This window comes from Ursus arctos, unplaced genomic scaffold (genome assembly GCF_023065955.2).
Source record: "Ursus arctos isolate Adak ecotype North America unplaced genomic scaffold, UrsArc2.0 scaffold_9, whole genome shotgun sequence".
In the NCBI taxonomy this organism is placed as follows: domain Eukaryota; kingdom Metazoa; phylum Chordata; class Mammalia; order Carnivora; family Ursidae; genus Ursus; species Ursus arctos.
In genome coordinates this window covers 64,042,554-64,064,455 of record NW_026623111.1, presented here as the reverse complement: position 1 = coordinate 64,064,455, position 21,902 = coordinate 64,042,554, and positions in this window count along the sequence as shown.

The window sequence follows — 21,902 nt, the reverse complement described above, 5'->3', positions numbered from 1 at the left end:
CACAAAAAGAGGGAGGTAGGAGGGAAATCCAAGGCAGAAGGGCGGGTATCTCATGATTTTAGAGGGACAGCTTCTCTCTACTTTCTTCTTGACTTGTCCCCGATGAAGAGGAGATTCTAGAACTGACCTTAAGCAGGTTGACTTTGTTGTGGCCTAAGTGGGTGATACCAAAGACATGCCCAGATTTCCTTCACCTCTCTTCTCTTAGCCACTGTGTGGAAGTCTTCATGTTTACTTCTCTTTGTTACTGCCTAAAATTCCACCAATTACAGATTCATTTGGGTTAAAAGCATCTCATTTAAAAGGTAAATATCTTCAGTCATTCATGCCTTAAAGTAAATTGATTTACTCAGTTACCTGTCCTAACAGCCAGTGTGGATCAGCCACGTACTGAGGGCTGGTATGGAGGGGTGAGGGGTGAGGTGGGATGCTCATAGTAACTTTGGAATGGGGTGGGGGCAGATGAGTGGGATGGATGCAGCAGGGGGAAGGCTTCTGGAATGCCAGAGGTGGAGAACTCTTCATCACTAGAAGAGAAAGAAGCAGGGAATAGAGACATGCAGAAGAAGTCTGCTGGGCCCCAAAGGGACATTGGCCTCTCTGTAATCTTACCCAAGAATAGCCCTGCTTATTTGGACATGTTTACCAAGAATGCACTAGTTGCTTCACTCTGGATATTTCCTCTGTATTGTTTGTTTTCGTTTACCATTCCAGCTATAAATTGGAATCTAGAGCTGGCGAACAAGGCACAATCAGGGAGTAACTACCGGTCTACGTGCTTGTTTGGCTGGTGGTACCCTCGATGACAATAGCCCCCTGGCACTGTGGTTTAGCCACAGAATATTTTGTTTCATGGTCTGGATTTCAAAATTCTCAAGCATATCATTATACCCACTCCAAGAACATGAAGAAACAACTTAGACTGGAGCAAAGATTTGGGTTTTTTTAAGGGACGCGGGGAGGGGAAGAAAAGCAATACATGCACTGGCAAAGAACGAAGTTAATCATTTGCAACATGATTCAACAGAACAGAATCTCAGGTTCAACCGCACCTCAACTCCCCATCCTCTCCTCTGCGAAGACTCCCCGAGCGGCTCAAGTCTTTAACAGAAGGTGCCAAGCTGCCCCGTGAATGGCAAAGCCGCCTAATGCAACATCTGTGTTTTGACAGATGAGCTTCTAGGAATCAGGGGAGAAAACATCACGTAACACTATGTGCACTGAACCCTCTGCGAGCCTGGCAGAGACTAAGCAGTAGTGTGTCCTGCTTCCAAACTTCTCCTGAGTCCTGTTTTTAACCGTGTTTCGTTTTGTTTCGACATCTGCATATATTCTCTGGGTCTCCTTTTGGTTTTTACTTCACCCCTATTTAAGTATTTCTTCCTGGGGCGCCTGGGTGGCTCAGTGGGTTGAGCGGCCAGCTCTGGATTTCAGCTCAGGTTGTAATCTCAGGGTCGTTGGATCGAGACCTGTGTCAGGCTCTGTGCTCAGCACGGAGTCTGCTTGTCCCTCTCCCTCTGCTCCTCCCCCAACTTGCTCTCTCTCTGTGTCTCTCTCAAATAAATGGATGAATAAAATCTTGAAGTGTTTCTTCTTCTCCTGGCCATAGCAAATACTGTACGTGATCCCATCCTCCATTCTCTCCCCACGTACCATCAATAGTATTTCTCCAACATAGACTCACCTTCTGTTTTATATTTACATCGTACCTCATTCTCATGCCCCTTCTGGAAGACCCCATGGCTGAGCTGCAGGAAGCCAGATGGTGGGAAGTGCTTGTGGGGTATTTTGAGTAGCACCGGTCATTTGTGGAGAACACAGGCTAACACTGCTGATGGCTTCGGACCAGGACCGCTTGGGTAAACTTGCTAATGGCATTTCATTTTCCTGTGCCTTGGTTTTTTTCTTCTGTAAAAGGAAATTCTAAGAAGTATATCATTTAAAAATAGTACTTCACATATAGCACGTATGCATGCACTATCTCATTTGATCTTAAAACAACCCAATTAGGGTGGGTATTTCTATCCACAAACCACTTAGACCAGATTTGCTGCAAATGTTCCTGATTTGGGGCACCGTGAGGTGCTGCAGACACTATTGTTTCCTATACACTTGTCCTTCCTCGCCAACTCTGATTTTCCAGGTGCCCCTCCCTGGGGGAACAAGACCCTCACCCAGCTCTGTAGTAAGCCCTGAACAACCCAACTCAATCACGACTTTATTCTCTTTGCCAACGATTGTTCTCGGGGTGGCAAATGACCTAGTTCTAGCTAATCAAACAGGAGACCAGGTCTGCTGGGAGGCTTCTAGGAAAGTCTTCTAGATCTTAGAAAGACACAGGGAGGAGACAGTCCTTCCAGACCTCAAGCCTGAGGTTGAGGCTTAGAACTGTGGAAGCCATCTTGTGACTTAGGGAACTAGCCCAGAAGATCACCAGCAAGTTAGGATAATAGAGGGAAAAGAAGAACATAAGACTTAGATGATGAAGCCACAGAATTAAGCAAGCCTAGATCCACCCTACTTTAGGCTACCGCGTTATACATGGTATGTTTGAGTATTTTGGCTCCAAATGGACCACTCAGCCTGCAGCCATATGAATTAGGTACTCACCTAAGGTCTCAAGAACCTTACCTGTGCATTAAAATCGCCTGGGGAGATTCGAGACACGTTCACGCCTGGCCTTCACCTGCAGAGGTTCTGATGTAATTGGTCTAGGCCAGGGTCTGCAATTTGATATTTTTTAAAAGTTTCCCAAGCAATTTTTAAAAAAGACTTTATTTATTTATCAGAGAGGGAGAACACAAGCTGGAGGAGCTGCAGGCAGAGGGAGAAGCAGGCTCCCTGCTGAGCAAGGAGCCAATGTAGGACTCGATCCCAGGACTCTGGGATCATAACCTGAGCCAAAGTCAGATGCTTAACTGACTGAGCCACCCAGGTGTCCCTTCTCAAGCAATTTTAATATGAACACCGTTGGCCTAAAAGCTCCAAAGGACAGAGAAGATACATTTTAGGACACTTTTTCCTTCTTGTTGCTGTCCTGCCTCACCCCCACTTCCCCCACCATGTTCTGAGCATCTCCCAAACATAGGGTGACTACGCATCCTAGTTTACCTGGGACAATCCTGGTTTATAACTGTTGCCATGACTCTTAACACTGCCTCCCCCTATTTTGGATAAATGCTTGCCTATCCCAATGTTGACAGGAGGCCCAGGTTTGCAGAGGACTCAGTTGGTTTGCTGGAGGTTTTAATAAGTGCTTCAGTTCCAACCCTGGAGGCTTTCAATTTCAGATGGAAGATTAGGGGTTGCATGAGAATCTCAGAAGTCTTGTAGAAAGTTAGGCACTTTCTGAATTATTTTTATGTGCTAATTTTTCTGTTCCCACTCTGGTGTGCATGTAGTCCCATCTGAAGGCAGGGAAATGATCGAAATGATTTCCCTAGCTTCCCCCGACCCCAGGATGCTCTGCCAAGGCGCATGCCGCTGCAGCCCTTCAGAACCGTGGGAGCTGCTGAAATTGACAGGTAGGGAAAGCAAAACCAAGGGGATGATACGAAGGTGCTTTACTGTGACCTAAAGAAGGTTTTAAACCTCACCTGAAATTAGCAAGGCACTTTGAAAATCGTGCACGTAGCTTAGACGTGGGCATTGAAGGGGGCCGGCCCTGTCTACTGGGGCAGCCAAATGGAGTCCCAATTTCACAGACATCTGTCAATCTTTGAGGGGAAAAACAAAGAGGATTTAGAGGATTGCTAGTTGGACTCCAGGAAGTTATAATGAAGACTTGTAAACGGGAAGGGGCCATCAGGGCTACCCTCATTCTCTCTGGCAATGCTTTAGATGTTTAGAGAGATCTAGATTGCTCTGTGGGAGAGCAAAGCTGAAGGGCCTGAGGACTCTGTAGAAACACAGGTCAGTTGTTGAAGAAAGGAAATTCTTTAGAATGAGAAAATTAAAGGTGCCACTTAAACTCTGGGTTCTTTGACATGAGTCAAGAAGGAATTAGAAACTGGAAGAGCAATTTTCTTGCTGTTGCCCCAGAGGCAAGAGATCTCTCCTCTACCTCTAGGAGAGAAGCAGGGTCAGCTTTGGGGACTGTTTCAGCTATACACTGCTGTGTAACAGATTATCTCAAAACATAAGGGCTTAAAACAAGAACCATTTATTTGTTCACAATTTTGCTATTAGGTCACGATTGGTCTGGGACACTTCATCTTTGTTCCATGTAGCGTTTGCCGGGACTTGACCAACTGAGGATCTACTTTCAAGTTGGCCCACTCCCAGAGCTGGCAGGTTGGGGCTGGCTGTCAGCTGGGAACTCAGCTGGGCCTGGAAACCAGGGGCCTTGATTCGCTTTCTCATGAACCCATAGCTCCAAGTGGCTGCCAAGGTGCCCTCACAGCATGGAGGCTAGGTTCCAAGAGAGACAAAAGAAGCTGACAGTCTTATTGAAGGCAAGTCTCAGAACTGGGACAGCATCGCTTTCTCTGTGTCCTATTGATCAAAGCAGTCACGGGCCCAGCCCACATGCAGAGAAGTGGAGAAACAGATCCCACCTCTCAGGGATGAAAGTGACAAACACTTGCCGCCATCTTTAATACTCTACATGAGCCATGGAAAAGGTCAGCCATAAAAATGTCAGAACAAATGGCTATCGAAATAGAACTTGTAGGTTGAGAGTGAGAAAGTGTCTGGAGGAAAGAAAAAGAAATTTGGGAAGTTCAATATTCCCGGTGATTTGCTAGGGAAGAAGAAGAGACAGAGGCCATTTTTATTATCGTGGCTACCATAATTCATGCCCCTGGTCTCACTCCTAAATTTGTGCAGCCAGGGAAAGAAAACATATATATCTATAGCTGAAAGCTTCAAAATTTAAGATTGACATATGACTTAAATTACTTAATTAAAAAATCTTAAGTTAAAATATTTACCATATGCAAGACAGTATAATACATCTTACATTAATTATAAAGTTTTACAAAACATGATTCCTGTCCTCAAGGAGCTTTCCATTGATTTAGCAAGCATTGGTCAAGCACATGCCAACCGCTATGGGAGGACATACCAGCTAGTGGAGGCAAAGATAGAAAACGTCACTGCCTCTGCCTTCCCAGAGTTCAGAGTAGAGTAGGGGAAAGAGATATGAACATAATATTACAATGTCATATAACAAGTCTGGCCCAAGATCTGTAAAGGATAAATAATATGTGTGTATAACAGAAGAAAAAAGAAAAATATGCAATCCAAAATGTTAATTATGGGATTACAGGTGGACTTTTGTTTTCTTCTTTATACTTTGCTTTCAAAAATTAACATTACTTGTAAGATAGAAAAAAGGTTCTTATTATTTTTAATCACAATGTAGTGTTTTTATAGAGAAATGTCCAGCATATGCTGAGAACTGAGATGGAGTCCCTAGTTCCTCCTGGAAAGAGAAGAGAGAAGTTCACATCACCCTCTTAGAGAGCTGACATCAAAGTCATGACTTGAAGGGTAAATAGAAGTTGTGGCTATTATTTGTCTTTTGGGGAGTATAACCTTGCCTAACACTCTTATCTGGGGGAAGTTCTTTACTGTGTGTGGTCCTGTTGGGTTTCACAGAGGTTTGTCCCCTCAAAGGAAGTCAGAGAGATAAGAGGCTCCGTTTATACTTCTTTCCTGCCTGGAAGCCAGGGCATGAGTGCAAAACCTGGGTTTCGTCTGTCAGACTCCTTGCCCGGGATATTGAATCTGGTGCTGGAGGAATGAAGACCGGATGGGCAGAATTCATCTACGGCAGATGTGAGAGGATGCAATGGTGGGAACCGTGGTTGCGAATGGCAGCAGGGGTGGCAGAATCCTGTTAAATAAGAGCTGTATCTCTGTTCTTGTTCCTCCGTGGTCCGTTGTTCCTATCTGTATTCTAATCTCGGTTCCCTAGCCTCCTATTATTCTGTTAATCCCCAAAACCCTTCCAACAAATTCCTTAAAAAGAGCCAATCTTGGGTTGTGTTTTTTGAAGCGACTGAATGACACAGGAGTTAGCTGGGCAGGGGAAGAGGGTGGGAGAGAATCAGAGTATCTGTGAAGACAGAGAAGCCTGAAAGGGTGCACACAGGGCCATCTAGAAGGACTGACCGCATGTACTCAAATATATATATGGTGGGAGGGAAGTACGATCTACATATTCCGGGGTGCAAAGGAATCACTTCCTGCTGGGTTTATAAGCAAAGATGCAGTGAAGAAATGGAATTAGCCTGATCGTGAGAGAAGAGGAAAAAAAGAGTAGTTATTCCAGGGGAAGGAAGATAATATATACTCCTTGAAAATATCCATGTATATTTAGGAATCTAGCAGTCAAGCAGTTAAATTTAGCTGCAGCGTGGAGGAGAAGCGAAGCAGCCTGTAAGGTTGGTAGATACTGAATTCTACTGACGTTTCATGCTAGGACGCAGACTTTGGACTTTATTCGGTAGGTAATAGGGAAACATGGAAGGTTTGTGAACAGGGAGTGTCATCATGCAAGTGACACTTGAAGATGCTAAATTCGGTGGCCGTGGAAGGAACAGACAGGAAGCTGCCAAAATAAACTGGGATGAGTTGCTAATGTCCTGAATTAGGCTGATGGCAGTAGGAATGGACAATGTACAAAACATAAATAAGGATTTGTGAACTGACAGCTCCTCTGTGTAAAAAAATTTAAAAAGCTAGCTTTAAACACACATACGCACACAATCACTATGTTTCCACATGGGCTTAATTTACATATATACAGAGTATAACACACCACATATGCTGGCTGTGATTCTCTCCAACTAATAGAGCAGTGAATTTATTCCACACATTATGCAAAACAAAATAAATACAGCCAGGCAAAAATGCCCCGTATCATTCCATGGAAGTGCTTGGGCTGCATCCGTGTGTGTGCATCCGTGTATATGTGCAGGTGTGTGTGTGTGTGTGTGTGTGTGTGTACTTGGAATACAGTATGCAGCAAAAAGCTTAGACTATACACAGAGTTCTCAAATTCCTCTGAGGAATCACACTGTTTTCCCTAACTCTGCTCTTACTGCATTTGGGATTAGTGATGAACACAAGTTACACACAAGAGACTTTTGCTGAAGTAGGTGGGACCTCGCTGGGTTTGTTTTTAGAAAATACTCTGATCATTCCAAAGACAGTGAAGTTTAGAAGGTATTTATTTATTTATTTATTTATTTATTTATTTATTTATTTGACAAAGAGCACATGCAAGAGGGGGAGAGAGACAGAATCTCATGCAGACTCCACTGAACACAGAGCCCTATGCCGGGCTCAATCCCAAGACCCCAAGGTGACAACCCGAGTGGAAATCAAGAGTCAGACCCTTAACCAACTGAGCCACCCAGGCGCCCTAAAAGGATTCTTAATAAATACAGTGAGCTAAGACAATTATGTGATAGACTGAGATTCAATTTACAACCCTCTTTCTATTATCCAATCAAGTTTATTGATTCTCTCTCCTGATTATACTTGAAATCCGTGCCTTATTCTAGTCCAACCCTTCACTGGTACCTCCAAACTCAACTCAGAACCACCTTCCTGATCATGGTGTCCTAGTCAGGGTTAGGTCTGCCATTTTCCCACAAAGGGGAAATGTCAGCCAACTTGTCTGCTTTCATAATGCCCCCTTGCCTGCAAGTCTGTCTCCAGGGCTCTTTGTGAGTAAGCAGACAATGGGCTTCATGACACTGCCCCAACCATATATGGACCTGACTCAAGACTCACCTAACATATTCTCTTTCTTGGGAATTTGGAATTAGGACCCAGTGACTCTCATTAACTGTTAAGTGTTGGACCTGAAGGTCATGTAGAGTCTGGAGCTTGGTACCATCTGAGGGAAGCCACGGCGAACCATGTGAAAACAGAGCAATGGGATTAGTCTATTGGGAGAGAGAGAGAGGAATAGATGTGCCAAGGGAAGTGGAGATGAGAGACCCCATTACCCTGGAAAGGAAGAGAGATACAGAGATAGAGAGGGGGAGAGAGAGAGAGATGGAGAGACTGTTAGCTACCCTGGTTCCTAAGGTTTGGTTTTTGGTTTTTTTTAAGATTTTAATTTTAGGCAATCTCTACACCCAACATGGGGCTAGAACTCACAACCCTGAGATCAAGAGTCACACACTCCACCGCCTGAGCCAGCCAGGCTCCCCCTACTTCTTAAGGTAAGAACTAGGAATTGCAGTTCTTGCATCTTGAGGGTCAGGATGCACCTCGTCCTTGTGTTCTAGGATACGTCCCTGCATCCATAAGGATTATAAAATGGGCTCTTCGGATCTCAGCCACTTTGAAGTCATTCCTATTCTTTGCCCCAAACATGCCCTAATTAACCATCCCACAGCACCTATCCCGTGCTCTATCTAGGTATTTACCATATTATAGTGTAGCTGTTTGTTTGCTATTTCCCCTCCCTGTTGGGCTTTGAACTCCCTTGAGGACAAGAACGTTGTCCTGTTCATCTTCTGTATCCCCAGCACTTACAAGCGTCACTGGAGCATAGGAGATATTTAGTAAATGTTTAAAGAGTACTTTTAGGGGCGCCTGGGTGGCATAGCGGTTAAGCGTCTGCCTTCGGCTCAGGGCATGATCCCGGCGTTATGGGATCGAGCCCCACATCAGGCTCCTCCGCTATGAGCCTGCTTCTTCCTCTCCCACTCCCCCTGCTTGTGTTCCCTCTCTCGCTGGCTGTCTCTGTCTCTGTCAAATAAATAAATAAAATCTTAAAAAAAAAAACAAGAGTACTTTTAGAGTTAGGGGTCAATCCTTTCACAACTTGTGTTGACTCTACCTTATTGTAACCATTTTTCTGCTGGGTTTTGACAGCATACACATTACACACAAGCAATTGCTTCTGAGCTGTTTTGGGAGTCTCGGACTGCGGTTCAAGGAGCTCAAAAATACCAGACTCCTGACCAGAGGGACCTTGCGAGGCCATTGTTCTACGAAAACCTGAGATAGCTCCACAGTGGAAGATCCACCACTCCCTTTTATTTAAAAATATTGTTTAACTTCACACACACACACAATATTGTAGCAATACTAATGGAAAGCTAAATTTTTCCAAAAAATTATCCATAAGGTCGTCACAGCGATAAAATAACCTGTTTTCATACAGCCAGCTCCCCTCCTAGTGTTTATTTGTATGCATCTATGTAACTTTTTCGGGGTACAGTGATCGTTTAGATCATTTTTTTTTTCTTTTTTACTTAACGATTCATCTTAACTATTTTCCATGGCCCTCAAAAGAGTTCTCTTTCTGGTGATGGAGAGAGACATAGTAACAGAAAAATCAGACTATCACATGGAAAAGTAATATATCATAGAGAAGAACATACTGCCATCGAAGCCCTGACTGACTTTGTCTAGGGGAGTGTGATTTGCCATATTTCTTTCTTTGAAAGACTTCATTTATTTATTGGGGGGTGGCTCAGCAAGGGGAGAACAGCAGAGGGAGAGCAAACTCCTTGCAGAGTATGGAGCCGGACGTAGGGCTCACCCCCAGGACCCTGGGATCATGACCTGAGCGGAAGGCAGACGCTTAACTGACTGAGCCACCCAGGTGCCCTTTGCCATATTTCTTTCCAAAGAAGGTGCCCCTAGCAGTGCCCCTCGCAGTGCATGAGCATGCTTTGCAATCTCTCCAGCCTCATGTCAGTCCTAAAGACATTCCAAGAAGAATATTTACAGCTCCCCTAATAGTAATAATTATCATTTATTGAATTCGTATCATGTTCCAGTGGTTTATGGATCTACTACAATCCCCACGACAACAATATGGGCTGGCTGTTCTTGTTGTTCCATTTTACAGAACAGGAAATAGAAGCTCCAAGATGTGAGGTCACTTGCCAGCCTCACACAACTGGAAAGTCGTGGAGCCAGACTACTAATTCCCCCAGTTTGGATATGGAGCCACGTCTCCTGTGGCTCACACAACACCATGGCTAGGAGAATCCCTTCCAGACTGAAATCCTCTGCTCAATGAGGATGCAGCAAGTTAGGCTCTGTTCCCTGTAAGCAATGCCTGCTTTCCAGCAAGGGGCTTACAGGAAAGTCTTGTGTTGTTCTTAAAGCCTTTAGGACGCAGTTTTAATCTTTTCAAAATATTCTCTCTTTCCTCTTCAACCCACACTATCGGACTCTTTCCAACACTCATCCCAACACCCATCCCACTTAACCTTTATGGGTCAAAGCAGTGTTGGTTCATCAGATGGTATCTGGATCATCATCTGGAAGCCCCTGTTCACACAGCTGTTACGAGAGTACTCGTGCGGGCACCGTGGCGGAGGAGAACACATTCCTTAGCTTCTTATCATAGGGCAGTGTGATCTTTATAGAAGTAATACCTGTCCCTGCTTCTTTGACATCTCCATTTCCTGTTACTGCCGTAATTGCATGCATAAATATTTAAGTATCTATGACTTCACCTATGTGCAAACACATAAACATTCTCCTAAATGCTTCCTAGCTAAGGAATTATTAGCAACGAAACTACATCTAAATAGAAAAAAGCAGTTGTCTTTGGCTGGGCTCCCAAGAAACCATCCCTGAGACAGGGGTTCATGAGCAAGTGACTTATTAAGCAAATACTCTCAGGGAAGCCAGTGAGGGACTAGGGGCAGCAAGACAGGGAAGTGGGAAGCACCGAGCGAGGGTGCAATCTCAAGTGCCGGTTCTGCTTCTGCTTGGTCCCCAGGGAGCTCCGGAGCATTCATTACACCTCAGAGTTTGTCTCCATCAGAGCAAGGGACTTCAACGTTGGTACCCCTGGGCAGTGAATCACTGGCTTTGCGCCACTTTGTGGGGGTGTAAGCTCTGTGCACTTTCGGCTCTCTGAGCTGGTGCAAAGCTGACCCAGTAGCCCTCGGGAGTCCTCTGAAGAAGGTTACAGGTGCTAGATGCTAAAAGAAAAGCAGATGGAAGTGGCATGGAACCCAAAAAAGCCATCCCACACAGAAGAAGCCCTACTGTCCACTGGGTAAGAGGCCGTCTCTGGAATTAGATCTGGATTTTTAGTCCAACTGCACTATGCCAGATATGTAGCCTGTCCTCACTAAGCCTTGGTTTTCTCCCTTGTAAAATGGGAGTAATATCTTCTGCGAGAGGGGTAAAGATTTAAAATATTTTATTTGAAGGATTATTTTGCTGACCACCATAAGCAGGTGCTCAATAGACGGTAGCTGTTAGTTTCTGATTTGATATAAGGATAACTTTTAAAATGTAATCAGCTCAGCTGGGTCATATACATTAAAAAATCTTTTCTCATATCATGAAATGTGCATAAATTATATAGGAAGATGATACATTTTTCCTGTCACTTCACCTATATAGACAACTCCTTCCCTTTGAGAGAGCCGTCAGTCCGGAAATCAGAAATAAGCTTCTTCTAAGCATGCAAGCAGGAAGAAACTTTATTCTTGCCCACCAATGCTTTTTATTTTTCACTTTTTATGATGAAAATCTTTGAACATATACAGAAAGAGAGAAGAGAGCATAATCAACCCCTGGAGAGTATAGTGAACCCAGTTTCAACAATTATCAACTCATGGCCAATCTTGTTTCATCTATACCCTACCATTTCCCTCCCTCCCATATTATTTGAAGCAAATACTAGACTTTGTATCATTTCACCCATGAATATTTCAACATGCATCTCTAAAAGGCAAGGACTCTTTTGACTTTAATCTTTGAATTTACATACAGTAAAACTTCCCTTTTGCAGTGTGGATAGTTCCGTAAATTTAACACACAGATAGATTCATGTAACCATCATTACAGTCAGGACACAGAATAGTTCCATCACCCCTAGAGGACCCTTTTAAAAAAAAAATCTGCAACCACAATAACATTATCACACCTTTAAAAAATTGACAATAACAGGGGTGACAGGCTGGCTCGGTTGGTGAGCATGTGACTCTTGATCTTGACAAAAGAATCATGTTTGCTTAGACTTCTTGTCAGTTCAAGTCCCACATTGGGTGTAGAGCTTCTTTAAAAAAATTGACAATAATATATACACTTTCAAGGATAAATATGATCCTATTTCTCTATAATCATGAGATAACACACTCTAATTCATAGCATCCTTTTTACATTGCCTAGGCATTCGTATGCGCCATACACAGAACATGACCTAAGCATCCTTCACCCTTGTTCCCGACAAGAGGTCCAAACAAACATGACCCTTTTGCAACAACTCATTCATTTCCTTTTGCAAATAACCTTCTTGCCCAATACAGATCCCTTTCTTTGATAGATATTTCATGACACCCTCAGTTCTCCCATGTAGTAGAATTACCTACCTTAACATGACTGTCTAGATGTATAGAAGAATCGGATTGTCTTAACTGGTTTTGTTGAATGAAACAGAGGTTTTTTTAATGAACAAACTCAAACACTGCCTTTATTTCTTAAGAAAATAGTTTAGAATCTGAGATCCAGAGGGAACTTAAAAGCCATTCACCTCGATTTTCCCATTTCATGATTGAGAAAAGTCAGCTCAGAGAAGTGTAAAAAGCTTATCAAAGGTACACAGCTGGTTAGGAAAAGAGCTGACACCAGAATGTGGTCTCCTGGTCCTAAGGGCTCTTTCCCTTACACCGTATTGCTGTCCATCCTGTTTCCTTCATTTTGCTGTCACCTGAGTGTGGGTTCCCTTACCAGTTGCATAGCCATGTACTATGAATAGCAATTAGGAATATTTTAGCTAAAAGAAAAAAAAAGTGTTTATGAAATGTCCAGAAAAGGCAAACCTATAGAGACAGAAAGCAAATTAGTGGTTACCTAGAGTCGTAAGAATGGGGACTGGCTGCGAAGTGGTACAAGGAATCTTTACAGGGTGATGGAAACATAACTCTGTAAATTTACTAAAAGTGTATGCTTAACACGGGTGCATTTTATGGTGCCTAAATTAAACTGTACCTCAATAAAGCTGTTTAAAAAAAACAACAACAGTTACATACAGATATTTGATTACCTCTTATAATAAGAAGTCTGAAAGAAGGTGGTTCCCAGCTTGGTTCAGCAGCTCCACAATGTCATCAGGCTTGTGTTTTTACTCTGTTTTTAGTTTACCATCCTGAGCACGTGGGCATTTTGTCCTCACGTTCACCCTTTCATGATCCCAAGTCAGCCTGGGCAACACCACATACACAGTAAGAAGAAAATTGGCATCAGTGAGTTCTTAGCTCCTGCCGGTCTCCCTTGAAGAGGAGGTCCCTTAATGGACTCCTGGTCTCTCATTGGTCAGAACCAGGGCACATGCCCCCTATATGCAAAAAAGGCTGAGGATGTGAATAAATAGCAAATGGGCATGGAGTTATCAAGATTGGCTTAGTGCTGGGTGGGCCACATGGCCTTTCTGAACCACAGAGGTTCTGTTGCCAAGAAAAAGGTGGGAAAGGCTGAGATACATATTGGGTGAGCGGTCAAGAGCATCTCCCACACCAGGAGACTCAAATGTGCTAAATATGTTATTATTTGTTCAGAGTTTTTATAACATAATGGTTAAGAGCACAGACTCTGGAGAGAGGTTGCTGGGATTCAGTTCCAGCGCCACCCAGCTCACTATGTGACGTTAGGTGAGTTCATTATCTACTTTGTACCTCTGATTACTTCCCCGTAAACTGGGGATGATGAAGACACCCACTTCATACTGTCACATAAGCACTAAATGAGTTAACCCATATAAAATGCTTAGAACAATGCCCGGCATGTAGTAAGCACTCATGAGTGATTTTCTTACGTATGTGTGTGGTTACATGAAAATATGTTGTCTTGGCATGTCTCGTATTCCACAAATATTTATTGAATAATTAATACATGCCAGGCAGTGAGCTAGACACTTGGCTGAAACTCTGAACAAGATAGAGTGCTTCGTGACCTTGCTGAGCTTAGATTTGGATGGGAGAAACAAACAATAAATCAGTTAATAAATAAGTAAACAAGATCATTACAGATTGTGATAAGTGTAGTGAAGGAAACAAGGTGATGAGGTAGAGCACAAAAGGAACAATTGTCTTAGACGGGGCAAAGGAGGAAGAATTCCATAAGGGGGGAAATTGCATTAATTAATATTTTCCTTCAAGTATTAAGCAGACACGTGCATATATGTACAATAGAAAGATAGTAGAGCTGCCGTTATAGAATAAGAAATCTGTTCCATTGCTCTAGTCTGCAAACTTTTAGAATGGGGAGGAGCCAGGAGACTCCCTAAACTCCTGCAAGGATGGTTTGGACATAGCTGCACGGGATGGCAATGGTTGGGAGGAAGGCCAGAGCTGCCCAACCCCTTGCGGCTAAACCAAAGCCCAAGCCAGCCAACAAGGACGTTGATCGCTGTTTGGCAACCTCTGATGCTCCCTCCCCTTTTAGTGTTAGAAGCTTTAATTAATTAACCAACACTGCTCTTGATGTGATTTGTAAATCAGGTTTCATCTGTGTAAATCTATTAATGGGGAAGGACAGGGGATCCCACAATGCCTTGCCCCAGTTCCACACTGCATGTGTGACCCTACATCAAAAATCATAGTCTGTGAGAGCTAGATCATCTAAGGTCCAAGACTTTAATTTACAGCCGAGACCCAGAGAATTTGGCTAGCCCAAGGTGACACGACCAGCTGATGGCATAAGTACCGACTTGCACTGTTCCCTGATAAGTATGTTCCCTGACAGGAGGTTGCTGGGTGGTTTAATTGAATTGACTCGACTTGACTCCCACAGGGGCCTCCTTCTCACCCAGCACTTGGGGGCCTGTCATGCCTATTTATAATGCAAGATGGCCTCTTGCAAAGTTGTGCTTGTGAATCCTAAACTTAAACTTGGTCTCACTAACTCACAATTGGGGGGAGAGCAGACCGAGCCAGCGCAACATTGAAGACGCTTTAAAACAAGGAGAGTTCTGTTACTTTCAAATACTATATCTGGAGTGACAGAAACTGTTAACAAAGGGCAGCCAAGGAGAGGTCCATCCAGCACCACCCTGGGGGGTGAAGAAGGCGGGGAGGGGGCGAGAATCTGGCCAGCCTGCCTCCTAGAGGCTCAGAGCTCTGAGGGTTTGAAGGTACTGTCCAGGGGGAGACTGGGCAGCTGGCATGGTGGAGATAGGATCTGCGGAGGCCAGGGGCTGAGATCACCAGGCGGTAGTATTGGATGCCTAGCTTTCAATTAGTGGATTTGAAGGAGCAAAAGGTGAGGAAGATAATTAAGTGTGTCTATGCAGTGCCGAGCCGCGTATAAAGACTGGACAGACTCACGCAGTGGGGTCTGCGGTCTGAGACTGCAGGGCTGGTTCTCAGGGACCTGCTCAGAAATAAACAGTTGGAGATTTGTTATTAATTTTGTCCTAGGAGACAGGCCCCAAGAGAGCTTGGAATTCGAGGGCGGATCAGACCCTGTGCTAATAGGTCCTCCTCACCTTCTTTCACAGGTCACTGTGCTTCAAATGACCGAGGAGGCAGCCTTTAAGGAAAAAAAGATCAGGAAGAGATGAGGGAGAAGGTGATGATTAGCCTGGAGATAAGATAGGGCTTTGTTAGCAACGGGGCAGTCCCAGCTTATTATAGGGGGGGAAGATGGGGGTGTTTTACAACTCAGTGAGCAATAACTGAGCGCCTACTGTATGTGTCAGGAACTGTGCAGAGATACTGGGGTATCTAAGGTGACTGAGGTATTAAGATGAACCAAGCAGAAGCCCTCTTTTCACTGGCCCAAGGTCTATTCTGAGTGTTTATGTCCAAAGCTCACTTCTTTCTAGGCTCACTTCGTTCTACTCATCTCGTTTCATCTTCAGCAGCCCCGGGGCTGCCCAAGTCCCACAGCGTGTGTGGAGCAGGGGAACTTGTACTGGAAATCATGGAATGTTATAAAGTTGTTAAAAAATAACTTAGCAGGGGCCCCTGGGTGGCACAGTGGTTAAGCGTCTGCCTTCAGCTCAGGGTGTGATCCCGGCATTATGGGATGGAGCCCCACATCAGGCTCCTCCACTACGAGCCTGCTTCTTCCTCTCCCACTCCCCTGCTTGTGTTCCCTCTCTCGCTGGCTGTCTCTATCTCTGTCGAATAAATAAATAAAATAAAATAAAATAAAATAAAATAAAATAAAATAAAATAAAATAACTTAGCAAGGGGCGCCTGGGTGGCTCAGCCAGTTAAGCATCTGCCTTAGGCCCAGTTCATGATCCCAGGGTCTTGGGATCCAGCCCCACATTGGTCTCCCTGCTCGGCGAGGAGCCTGCTTCTCCCTCTCCCTCTGCTGGTCCCCCCACTTGTGCTCTCTCTCTCAAATAAATAAATAAAATCTTTAAAATAATAATAACTTAGCTCAGCTCATCTTTTTTGAGGCCAGTATTACCTTGATACCAAAACCAAAGACATCATAAGGACTCGTAAACGACTAGTTAGAAGTTCTTACTCATTTCATAAGTTTATTTGTTCCTTCAAATGCACTAATTTATCTTTGCATATACACTACTATAAGGATCTAGAATCCATGTTTCTGTTAATGTGGACTTAAATCCTATTTTGTTTAACAAATACTGATTCATCATTACCATATACGAGGTATTATACAGCTGACTATAAGAACATTCATCACATCATGTTGAAGCCCTCTAGTTATGAGACTGACTCCCCCACCACACAGTAGGTCCTTTAAGGTAACATTTGTCTCTCACTCATGCTTGTGTCCCCAGCACTTTGCATAGGCCATTTCCATAGGAGTAGGCATTCGACACATGCTTGGGGAATTGTATGTCAAAATCTGTACACAACTTTCATATAAGGCCAAACATGCAAGAATACCAGTAAAAGCATAGGGATTTGAGGCGGACTTAGGTGGTGGGTTGTGGGGAGGAGCAATGTAATGGGAAATAAGGCTGGGGAGCAGGAATCAGACTGTAGCAAGCCCCAAAGGCCATGCTAAATGGCTGTAATCTAGTTTTGTATCCAGTGGAGAAATGGAAGGGTTTGGGGACAAGGAAAGATCATTTTCATATTAGTTTTTAGAAGGAAAATTTTTGAAAAGCCCACATGTGTGTCAGTTAGGGGGCTTTCCATTGCAAGTAACAGAAAACCTGACTCCAATGAACTGAAGACAGGGAATTTGGTGGGTATGTTGACATCATCCTCAAACTGGCTTCTCTCTTGGTTGCAAGATTGCAACCTTTAGTGAAAAATCCAAAGTTTCATTCTGATTAGACCAATTTAGGTCTCACCCTCCATGAACAAATCCTTGAGCCAGAGCCAGAGAAATAGGATTAAACTGATTGGCTTAGGCCAATGGAGGCCACCCCATGGCCAAGAGTGGATCCGTCCGCCCAAACTGCATAGCAACCGCCCAGTAGGAAAGGGGATTTGGGAAGCTGAGAAGGCAACCAATGATGTTCATGGCAAAATAACAAAATAGTTGTCTAAGGATAGGGAAGAAATTTGTGAAAAAGAATGGCAAGGGACAATTTGCCCTACATTATTAAAATTATCAAAATGGAAGGATGTTGGCACAAAGAACCCAGAAATAAAACCAAGTTGACATTAAAATTAGTCTATGACAAAGGTGGCAATTTGATGATGGTTTAGTTAATTAAAAGTACTGTCATAATTATCAAACCGGAAGGAAACAAAGTTTGACCCTTACTTTGCAACATAAATAAAAAATTTCAAATGTATCAGAGAATTAAAAGTAAAAGACAAATAAAACAATAAAAGCATTAAAGGAAAACTGGGAAAATGTCTGTATAAATTTGGATGGGAGGAGATCTTCCCCAGTAAGATTGGAAACCTATGAACTATAAGAAGCTATAAGAAGAAGAAAGAAGGAAAGGAAGGAAGGAAAGGAAGGAATTTTTTTTTTTTTAGGGTCAAATATTTCTCTTTGACCTTAGGAAGGAAAGGAGAGAAATATTTGACTTCAAAAAAATTAAAAATATTTTTATATCAAAAACACCAAAACCAAAGTCAAAAAAGTGATAAACAGGAAAAAAATGTTAGATCTATGATAGAAATGGGATTATTATCCCTAATATATGAAGACTTCTTAAAGATCATGTAATAGACTGGAGAGCCTGGGTGGCTCTGTCGGTTGAGCTCCTGACTCTTGGTCTCAGCTCAGGTCATGACCCCATGGACCTTGAGATCCAGCACTGTGTAGGGCTCTGCACTCAGCTTGGAATGTGCTTGTCCCTCTCCCTCCCCTGCTGCTCCTCCCCCCACTCCCTCTCTCTCAAATAAGTAAATCTTAAAAAAAAATTATGTGATAGAAAAATAGAAGTGAGGAGAATGAAAAGAAAGCATCAAATTGGCAACTTTAAAAACTGGGGCGCCTAGGTGAAGCAGTCAGTTGAACGTACAACTTTTGGTTTCAGCTCAGGTCGTGGAATGAAGCCCTGTGTCAGGCTCCATGCTTAGCACAGAGTCTGCTTGGGCTCTCTCTCCCTCTGCCCCTCCCACTCATACTTTCTCTCTCTCTCTCTAAAATGAATGCATAAAATTTTAAAAAATATTTAAGGGGCGCCTGGGTGGCTCAGTTGGTTAAGCATCTGCCTTCAGCTCAGGTCATGATCCCAGAGTCCTGGAATCAAGCCCCCATTGGGCTCCCTACTCAGCAGAGAGCCTGCTTCTCCCTCTCCTGCCCCCCCTGCTTGTGCTCTCTGTCTGCGTCGAATAAATAAAATCTTTAAAATAAATAAATAAATAAATTTAAAATCAGTGATAACATTCAGTATCAGTGGAGTGTAGAGAAGCTGTTATTCTCATACATTGATGGCAGTGGTCCAAATTGTTATAATCTTTTTGGAAAGATACCTGGAAATATCTATAAAAACTAAAATATGTATACATTTTGAATCAGAAATCTCACGTTTAGGATTTTCTTTCAGAAATAAAAGCATAAGTACATAAGCATATATATCCAACACATTATTTGGGTTTTTTTTAATTTGTTTAAGTAATGTCTATATCCAATGTGGGGCTCGAACTCACAATCCTGAGATTAAGAGTCACATGCTCTTCAGACTGAGCCAGACAGGCCCCCAACACATTGTTAATAGTGGCAAAAAAATAGAAAGAAACTAAATATTTATAAATAGGGCTTTGTATGTGTTAAATAAATTGTGATACATCCAAATTATGAAATACTAATATTTCATAAACTGTTAAAAAAAATCTCAGTTTTTGACACCAGTATTACCCTGATACCAAAACCAGACATCACAAGAAAAGATAACTACAGACCAATATCTGCTATGAATATATACCAAAATCTTTGACAACATCCTAGCAAACTGAATCCAGCAACATATTCAAAGGACTATACATCATGACCAAGGGGGATTTCTTCCAACAATGCAAGGTTTAACACCAAAAAACTCAATTAATATAATGTATCATATTAATAGAATAAGGGACAAAAATTATGATTATCTCAATAGACAGAGAAGATTGAACTAAATCCAACACCCCTTCATGACAAAAGCACTCAACAAACTAGAAATAGAAGGCAATGTTCTCAACCTGATAACAGCCACCTACGAAACGGAGAGCCAACATCATGCTCAATGGTAAAAGACTGAATGCTTTCCCCCTAAGACTGGAGCATGATAAGGATGTCTGCTCTTGCCACTTCTATTCAGTTTCCACTGTAGGGCCAATCAGGGCAATTAGACATTAGGGGGCTATAATTTTAAAACCACTTTCTAAAATAAACACAATAACAATCATTGGGAGAGATGCAAAGAAATGGAGACTCTTCTGAATCACTGCTCGTAACGTAAAATGGTGCAGTCACTTTGAAAAATAGTCTGGAAGTTCCTCAAAAGGTTAAATATAGTTACCATGACCCAAAATTTCACTTCTAGATGTATCCCCAAGAGAAATTTAAAAATATATCTACATTAAAAAACTTATACACAAATGTTCATAGCAGCATTATTCATTCATAATAGTCAAAAGGCAGAAACAACCCAAATGTCTATCCACAGATGAATGGATAAGTAAAATATGGTATATCTATTCAATGGAATATTATTTGGCTAAAAAGAGGAACTAAGTACTGATAGATGCTACTTGGATGAACTTTGAAAACATGCTAAGTGAAAGAATTCAGACACCAAACACCACATTTTGTATGATTCCATTTATATGAAATATCTAGAATGGACAAATCCATGGAAACAGAAAGTAGATCAGTAGTGGTAAGGGGCTGGGAGAGGTGTGGGGGAAAGTAGGGAATGACTGATAATGGATATGAGGTTTCTCTTTGAAGTGATGTTAACATTCTACAGTTGATTATGATAATGGTTGTATAAGTCTGTGAATATACCAAAAATCATTGAATTGTACACTTTAAATGAATGAATTGTATGGTATGTGAATGACATCTCAATAAAGCTGTGATTTTTTTTTTAATTAAGTTAGCTTTGTATCTATTGACTTAGAGAGACAACCATGATACACTTTCAAGAGAAGGGAGTTCTAAAGTAATATATTATGACTCCATCTTCCTGTTAAAAATGTGAATATATGTTTGTACAAGCATGAATAAATTTCCAAAGGATATGTACTGGGCTATTAACATTGGGAGGTAGGAAGGAAGGGGGTGAAGATAATGGGAGACTATTAACTTTTACTTTATACAAAAGTGGATCTTTTTTCACTTTTTAATTAGGCATATAGGACCATGTATCCAAAAAAAAGTGAAATAAAGGAAGAAAATAAACAAGAACGGGGAAAGGGAAGAGGGGAAAGAGTGGAGGCAGAAAGAAGAAATAAGGCAATCGGGCTTGCTAAAGGTGATGAGGGCTTGCCCAAAAGCAATACAAATGAAAAGGAGACAGATTCCTAAGACTTTGTACAAGTAGAGCAAGAAATAGGCTTAGCTACCAGGTAAAGATGCGATCACTGGAAGAGAAAGGGGGTTGTTGTTAATTCAAGATTCCAGGCTGGTCTGCAAATGAAGAGATGGTCCTAGACTTTGGCTTTGAATTGGAGGTGTTGGCTGGCTCATCAGATAGCGGCCCACGATAGATGAGTGCTTTGGGGAGTCATCTGGAAAGAGGTAACATTCTATAGAGGGAGAGACCACAGTGTTAGCAGAGAGAAGACCAAGGGCAGGATATTGAAGACCACATTCCCATACTGGCATTCCCGTGAAGGAATATGTGAGGAAGTAGTCAGAGAGGAAGAAGGAAATCCAGGGGATTGAGACCTGCCAGGAAGGGAAGGACCGGCCAGTTTCACAATGCACAGGGCAGTGAAGCAAGAGGCACATAGCAGTCAGTGGAGCTGGGTGCCTGGAAGATCATTCCCTGTGCATCTATAAGGGAGCATTTTCAAGAGTGGGTGTGGAATCCAGATTTCTGGGGCTGAAAGTTAACCAAAAACCAGACTAAAGAGGAAGTAGTGAAAGAACACTATGCTTTTGAGAAACTTCTTATTGAGGGGAAGGGAAGTAATGAAATAGGAACTTGACTGAGAAAGCAGCTTCTATGGAAGGCGTTTTTAGGACGGAGGAAATACGCCCATGTTTATAGGCATTTGAGAGGGAAGGTTTAGACACCTCTAAGAGAGAGTCTTAGGAGAGGACAGAAATAAGAATAACAACTGGTACACCGAGTTATGCTTGGAAATAGAACGAGGACTTTCATATTCTAAGAGTGGGGAGAGAGTGAGAGAGAATTATAAAAAATAAAAAGGTGGGGTTTTTTTGTTTTTGTTTTTTTCCTGAAGAGAAATCGAGCCGCCATCCAGGGGTGATAATTAAAATAGTTAACAACCAATGCATATTGTGCACCAAAGCAGGAGCCAGTAGGCCCCCAACTCTCTTCCAAGTTAACCCTAGTTGCTGGTCATGGCGAGGTCTAGGGGTAGAGGCCGGGTCAGGGCAGCCGAGGGGCA